Raw genomic sequence first — 8,736 nt, 5'->3', positions numbered from 1 at the left:
CTGGAGCCCAGGGTCTGTGAGGAATGCATGGTGAACAATGGAACTGGAGGTAGCTGGACCTGGGCTGATAGAGGCCCTTGACTTTGCAAGCAGGGAGTTTGGGCTTGGTTAAGAGTGATTGGGTGGGGGAGACACACCATAACTATATAAATAGGAGCATGGTACATTCGGGTATGTGCTTTGGGGACATGATGCATGGTAGAAGATAACATGAGTGGGAAGGAGTGGGACCAAGGATGGGCCCATGGTTAAGAGGAAATGACTGCTATGAACCAGGCTAGCAAGGACTAACCATGGCTGAGCAGGAGGGTCAGGACTGAAAAAAACAATATGGGGCCACCAGAGAGGAGTGGAGGAAAATTTTGAGGCAAATTCTTGAGTGAGTAGAGACAGGGGCTTACCTTAGCAGACAATGATGTTCAAGAGCAGGAGTTCTTTGGATAAAGGTTATATCCAGTGCTGAGCTGAGACTTCTAGAGGCTCCCAATGCTACAGATGTTAGGTACTTCTCAGTATAATTCACAATAATGGAGCACAATAGAATGTGCTGCTTTGATGCATCTTTGGAATGTCAAATTTCTTTCTTCATTTTATTCCTTCTTGACAGCTGTAAGCTCCTGTTTTTTAATAAATTGAGCATGAGTGAGAATGAGTAAATTGAATAAATTTACTTATTTAGTTAAATTCAAGAGGCTGACTGGCTGACTGTGGGAAGATGTCCTTATGACTTTGGGACTCAGGTAGAGTCCAGTACAGGGGTGTGTGACAGAGATGCAGATTGAGGTGCTGTCACCAGATAGGTGTATTGTATATCAGGCTTTTGGAGGTTGTGTAGAAAATTTAGGGACAGGTGAACTGGATGAGGAGAGAGAAAGAATAACTGGAGGTCACATGTGTTAGTTCATTCTGAGCTGCACACATGGGCTTCCTGCATGTCTTGGAAACCCACCACAAATCACACAGCTCTTAGGAGATAGATCATAGACTGAAACTCAAGTTCCCCCTTCCAAATATTGTGTTCTTGATGCTTCCACTTTGGGAATCAGGGAGGTGGTTGAAGCCAAATGGCAAAGCACTCACAAGCGAATGTGTGAGCAGGAAGTGTGGATGGAAGAACCATCCTGTGATAGGCCAGAAAAGGATGGGAATGTGTGAAGGAAAGCAAGATGGAAGCTGTTCTATTCCAAAGAGAGTGAAGTTACTCCCAGACTGAGGAGGTATGGGTCTTGACAGAGCCTTTAAGTGAGGCCTGGAGCAGGTGCAGGAAATGGGCACATGGGAAAGGGATGGAGGCCTGAAAAGTAAGAAGCATTATCTTCCTTCTGAGACCAGGAACAGAAGAAGAGACCCAAGAGCCTCTGGTGGAAGGGAGGGAAATTGGAGCAGTTGATTCCGAAAGAACCCAAGAGTGAGGCCAGCATGTGAGCATCTCTAATTTACAGGTGAGGTAATTCAGTCCCAGAGGACTGGGCAGCAAGGTTCTGGTTCTGTAACATGTACATCCTCTAAGGGAATAGTTCAGGTTGAACAGGGCATTACAGCCATACTTAAAGACTCCCAGACCAGGCCCCCCACACTACACATGAGGGCCTTCCTTCTGAGGAGGAAGCAAGAAAGACCCAAAACCTGAGGCTAGAGACTGGACTAGACTAGGAGCCCTGCTGAGCAACCCTAGCAAGCCAAGTCTGGGGTAGAAGCAGGGTGTCCTTGATTCACACACCATGAGGAGTGTAGAGGCTGGGCTTAGGACAGCAGATGGAAGTGGATCTTGCCAGGGCTGAGAGATTGTAAAAGGGCAGGGGATGCCAGGGCCTGGGGTTGATGACCTTAGATGACTAGCCTTGGCAGGGCCACACTGTGGCATTGGAGGGAGCTGAACCAGGAGAATGAGGGGGAGGGTTCACATATTGTGGGAAAGGCATGCCTTTTGCATTTTTTGCCTCTTAAACTTGAAATTTAAATTTAAAGAACAGTTGCAAGAGTAGGCCTCTTCAAGCCAGGCACAGTGACACATGCCTCTTATCCCAGCTACTTGGGAGCATCCTCTACTTAAGCAAGGCCATCCTGGGCAAATTAGTAAGGCCCTGTCTCAAAATAAAAAATTCAAAAAGGATTGAGGATATAGTTCAGTGGTAGAACATAGAACATCCCTGGATTCAATTCCTGGTTCAAAAATAAAGAAATAAAAAACTTTCCCAAAATTCTCCCAAATGTTAACATGTCACCTTATTTGCTTTAGCATTCTGTCTCTCTTGCCTTTCTTTGTGTCTGCCTATGCCATCTGATTTTCCCTTCCTGTGTCTCTCTCCATCTCTGGCTCAATGTCTCTGTCTCTGTCTATACTTATATTTCTTTCTGAACCATTTGAGAGTAAACTGAAGACTATGACACTTCTTTGCCCTTAAACACTTTGGTACCTATTTCCCAAAACAAGGACCTTCTCTTACTGAACTGGAGCAGCATTATCAAAATCAAGAAAGTAGCACAGGCAGTGTGCTCTTATCTAATCTGTGTACTTTGTTCATTTTGTGCCTAAGTGTCCTGACTGCATCCTCTGCAACCTGGAAGAATCCCACAGCATTACCTGCTGCATTCCCTTCTCTCTGCTTTGGAATCAACCCTGGGGCTCTGTTCATCTGCATCAGTCACATTTGGAAGAGTGAAGACTGGTATTTTGTAGATCACCTCTCTGGATCTGGAGATGCTTCTTGACAGCCCTCTGGAACTGTCTGCCACTCTAGATGTTCCAGTCCCCCCACCACAAGCAAGGGCTGCCCATATGCCAACCCAGCCTGTGCCTGAAGCCAGGGGAAGATGGGGATAGATGGTTTTTGAAGTTTCAGAGTCAGGGGCTGGCAAAGGGGCCTGGGGACTGCAAAAGGGTTTCATGACCAAACATAGTGAAAACTACATCTACTCCAGGCCCTCCTGTTTTGAGTTGTCCTGTTTTGGAAGCTGTGGGTTTTATGGTCTTTTCTGTTCTTTCCCATTCAGGATGAAACCAGACTGGAGGGAATTAGGAAGGTTACAGCTTACAGGGAACCAGTGTGGCAGGCCACCAGTCTGGCAGAGTTGCTTGAGACTCCCAGACCAGCCCCACCACACTACACATGGATGGCAACTTCACACTTCTGGACCAAATATCCCATTGAGGACTCCAATGACATCTTAGATTTGTATGGCTGAAAGCAAGTTTGTGCTTCTTCCACAGTCTTAAGAGATTGCCTCATCTTGGCTCTGGGCGGAAGGGTGCACCTGCTGTTTATTTGGGGAATTTTTGTCTTCTGTGAGGTGGAAAATCAATTCCTTGCATGACTGTTAGGTTCTGGAGAGAACTGTTTCTCAGCCTCAAGGCTTAGCAGTCACACTCTGTCACCCCCAACCCACAATTTACAATTCTTCTCTGAGCACTCCAGAGGTGGAAAGGCCATTTTAAGTATGACTATAATGCCCTGTTCAACCTGAACTACTCCCTTGGAGAATGTACATGTTACAGAACCAGAATCTTGGAATGTACCTGACCCCCTGTTGCCTAGGCCCCTGGGATTGAATTAACTCATGTCTGTGGATCACGCCCCCTTCTCACCTGTAAATTGAAGATGCTCACATGCACCTCACAGAGCTCCTCTGAACTGCTGGGAATACATATGCAAATGGCTTGGTGGATGTGGATCTGTACTCAGAGACATTGCTGTTATTGTTGATATTATTCATAAAGGTGGCTGAAAACCTCCACAAATCTCCTGGCTGACTCCATATTCTAGAAAGATCCTACTAACTTCAGCTAATGTTGAGTTACAAGAACATACAGATAAAACACTGATGTACTTTTGTCATTCTGTGGGAAGTATTTTTTTGGACAAGAGAGTTGAAACTTCCAAATTTGAAGAGAATATTAGACAGAAAAAGGTCAAAACTAGGGTCTTTGGGGTTTGAACTCCCCCCCGCAAATTATACCCTGAAACAGGAGGGAAAAGATTGACACACAGGACCTCTCATAGGGTGACCTTTCCTCTCGTGGGCTCCCTCAGCCAACAGCTGAGTGTGCAGAGCCTCCTCCTAGACTCCAGCTGCCCAGCCCCAGCTGGAGCCAGCTGTTGTGCCAACAAAGCCTCCAGTTAGGACTCTTGCCCCAGCTGCTGTGGGGAACAGGTTTGCCCTTTCAAAGCGCCCCATAGGTCACTTGTGGTCTTTCTGTGGAGCCAGCCAAGAGCCCATCTGTTCTGGTTTCTCACTCACCCAGAAAATCCCAGTACTCCCCCACACCCACCAGCACCCTCCCCCCACTTCCCAGGGATTCTATTTCTGCCTCCCCTGAACCTTCCAGAAGGGCCTTCTGGCTCAGAACCGGCCCCTGCCTGGTTACTCCGTCTGCCCTTCTGCTTGATTAGAGCAAGGGTCTCACATAGGCTGGATGATGCCCAAGTCTGCACTGAGCACAAAGCAAGGCCATGTGATGAAGGAGGATATTTCTGTGGGCTGTTAATGGCTCCAACAATATTCACAGCCTTTAAAATATCTTTATCTAAATGAAGTTACAAATATAGAAAGAGGAAAGTTAGACAAACCCTGTGGATTGAAATCAGAGATGTTGGTATGAACTTGTGATTGTATTACATGCATGTACACACACATGCAGATAATATTGAAACACACATATGTTCATATTCATACACATGCAGATATAGAAATATAAATTCACATACTTAGTGACATATATACACAGATATAGAAATTCATATACATATATACACAAATGCAGATAGATGTAAAAATACACATTCACACAAATGCTGGTAGATAGATATCAAAATAAATAATATGTGCACCTGCAAATAAAGAAATATACATATACCTGCAGATAAATTTAGAAATAAACACAGATGGGCATAGATATGAGCATATTTTTTCCTGTACTGGATATTAAATCCAGGGATGCTGTACCACTGAGCTACATTCCAAGCACTTTTTATTTTTTATTTTTAATACAGGGTCTCGTTGAGTTTTGTAATCCTCCTGCCTCAGCCTCCTAAGTTGCTGGAATTATTGGTGTGCACAAACATGCCCAGTGAATGTGTGTGTATATATAGATATATATTTCCTAGAAGCATGATGCCCAATGGAAATGAGCACAACCAGAACCCCGATCTTTGTTTCTTAATACTGTTCTCTATTGAAAGGAGCCAGACCTCATTGGAGAAATGGTTGATTACAGGACTGGAAGAGAAGAAAGTACAAGTTAAACTTGGACTATTGTATTTCAGAAAGTAAGCACTCAAAAAATGGACATGTTAGAAGGATACTCATATTAACTAAATATGAGACAATTTAATAATTAAATAAATGGTGATAGTAACAGATTATCAACCACAGAATAAGAATCCTTGTATGCATGCAGGTATAATAAATGAGAGTCAGAAAGGCTCTTCCTTATAGTGAAACACAGTGATAAATATAGAAAGAGTGATGGAATTTGAAACCAGTGGGTGGAAGTTTGCTGAGTAAAGTGGATGTGTACATAGTTTCAAAGTATCTCCCCGTAAATACTTATTAATTACATGGGAAAAATAGCAACTCAGTAAACATGACTGTGATCACAGTTAACATCAGCAAAAGTGGGACAATGGACATCATGAGGTGCCTGATATAATATGGAGAAAGAATCAGCCTCAGGTCTGTAGTATTCCTATAAAAAATACAAGCCAAGGGGCTGGGGTTGGGTCAGCAGTAGAGTGTTCGCCTAGCACGGGCAAGGCTAAGTGCTGGGTTTGATCCTCAGCACCATATAATAAATAAATAAATAAAGGTATTATGTCCAACTACAACTAAATATATATTTATATGTTGTTTTTTTTTAATGCAAGCCAAAATGGAGGAACTGTGATGGGGCAAAGGGGAGGGCAAGGATGGGAGAGGGTATGGGGATAGGAAAGATGGTGGAATGAGATGGACATTATTACTCTAGGTACATGTATGGCTGTACATATGGTGCAATGCTACATCATGTACAACCAGAGAAATAAAAAGTTGTGCTGCAATCGTGTACAGTGAATCAAAATGCATTCTGCTGGGGGTGGGGGGGCGGCTGGGGTTGTGGCTCAGAGGTAGAACACTTGCCTAGTATGCATGAGGCACTGGGTTCGATCCTCAGCACCACATAAAAATAAAATAAAGGTATTATGTCCACCCACAACTAAAAAGTTTTTTAAAAAGTTTATTTTTAAAATTTTATTATTTATATATTTTTATTTATATATTATATATTTATATATTTTATTATTTATTAATTTTATTATTTTATTTATATATTATATATTTATTTGTATATTTTATTATTTATTCTAATTAGGTATATATGGCAGCAGAATGCTAATTAGAATAAATAAATAATTAGAATAAATAAATAAATAAGAAAAAATGTAAGCCAGGCATAATCCCAGCAGCTCTGGAGATGGAAACATGAGGATCATAAATTCAAAGGCAGCTTTAGCAACCTCCCAAACCCTAAGCAACTTAGTGAGACCCTAAGCAACTTAATGAGACCCTGTCTCAAAATAAAAAATAAAAAGTATTGGGGACATGGCTGAGAGCCCCTGGGTTCAATCACAGATACCAAAAACAAAACAAATCAAAACAAAAAGCCCTGCAAACTAAAATCTGATGAGGAGTTTTTTTGTGTGTTGTTTGTAAAAAATAGGTAGGTTTCAGTCAATCACAAACAAGTGAGCTTCATCCAATTACAGGCAGCCAACTTATCACACTGTGCCCAGAAGGCAATCAATCAGGTGATTTCTCTGCTTTTTCTTCATGTTCCACCTATAAAAACTCCATGCTCATGCTGCTGGGTGGACCTCTCTGAACTTCCTCTGGTTCTGAGTGCTGCCTGATTCATGAATCATTCTTTGCTGATACAATGTTAAATTGATTGTATTTGAAGTTTTCCTTTTTTTCTCTTTTTGTGGTACTGGAGATTGAATTCAGAGCCTTACATATTCTAGGCAAGTACTCAACCATTGAGCTACACATCCCCAGCACTTTTGATTTTGCTTTGAGACAGGGGTTCACTAAGTTGTCAAGTCTGGCCTAGAACTAGTAATCCTCCTTCCTCTTTCTCCTGAGTAACTGGGATTACAGGTATGCACCACTGTGCCCCACTGAAGTTTTTGTTTTGATAAGGGTATGCAGTAATTTTTTGTACTATTCTTACAACTTTTCTGTAAGTTTGAAATTACATTTAAAAAATGTAAAAATAAAAAACTTCAACTTATTGAAATGTTTTAAAAATGGTTCAGAATAAGTTTAGGTAGTGTTCTTTTCCCCATTGTGTCCTATTCATTTTCACTACCTAGTTTAGCATTCAATCTTTGAAACTTACACTTTGTCACACATCTAGAATCTCTGTGAAGATTTTCCAAGTGCCTCTGAGTGGAAGCAAATTCTTCCTGGGCAGAGACACAGCCCTCTGGGATGTGTTTTTATTTATTTATCTTTGTACTGAGGATTGAACTCAGGGTGCTTAGCCATTCAGCAACATCCCCAGCCCTTTTTACCTTATTTTGAAACAGGATCTTGCTAAGTTGCCTAGTGCCTTGCTAAGCCACTGAAGCTGGCTTTGAACTCATGATCCTCCTGCCTTAACCTCCCAAGCTGCTGGGATTACAGGCATGAGCCATGGAGCCTGGCTCTCTGGGATGCTTTTTAAAATTTTTTTATTTGTTTTAATTAGTTATAATGACAGTAGAATGCATTTATGCACTTTGATATATCATACATAGATGGAATATAATTTTATTTTTCTGAGTGTACATGTTGCAGAATCATATTGGTCATGTAGTCACATATATACATACAGTAAGAATGTCTGGGTTTTTTTTCTACTTTATTTCCTATCCCCACATCCTCTCCCCTCCCTTCCCATAACTTCCCTCTACCTAATCTAAGGTAACGGTATTCTTCCCTAGTGCCCCCTGTCTTATTGTGAATTAGCATCCACATATTAGAGAAAATATTTGGCCTTTGGTTTTTTGGGATTGGCTTATTTTGCTTAGCATGATATTCTCCAACTCCAACCATTTACTGGAAAATGCTGTAATTTCACTCTTCTTTAAAACTGAGTAATATTCCATTGAGTATATATACCACATTTTCTTTATCCATTCATCTATTGAGAGATACCTAGGTTGGTTTCATAATCTAGCTACTGTGAATTGAGCTGCTATAAACATTGATGTGGCTGCATCACTATAGTATGCTGATTTTAAGTCCGTTAGGTATAAATCAAGAAGTGGGATAACTGGTTCAAATGGTGATTCCATTCCCAGTTTTCTGAGGAATCTCCATACTGCTTTTCATATTGATTGCACCAATCTGCAGTCCCACCATCAATGTATGAGCATACCTTTTCCCCATATCCTCACCAACATTTTTTGTTGCTTGTATTCTTGATGATTGCCATTCTGACAGGAGTGAGATGAACTCTTAGTGTAGTTTTGATTTGCATTTCTGTAATTGCTAGAGATGTTGAACCACTTTTTCATATATTTGTTGATCAATTGTATTTCTTCTTCTATGAAGTGTCTGTTCAGTTCCTTGGCCTATTAATTGATTGGGTTATTTGGTTTTTTAAATATTTTATTTTTTAGTTGTAGTTGGACACAATATCTTTAATTATTTGTTTATTTTTATGTGGTGCTGAGGATTGAACCCAAAGCCTCACCCATGCTAGGCAAGCATTCT

Source organism: Spermophilus citellus (genome assembly GCF_964194105.1).
Source record: "Spermophilus citellus genome assembly, chromosome: 3".
NCBI lineage: Eukaryota > Metazoa > Chordata > Mammalia > Rodentia > Sciuridae > Spermophilus > Spermophilus citellus.
Note: the sequence above shows the minus strand (reverse complement) of the source record.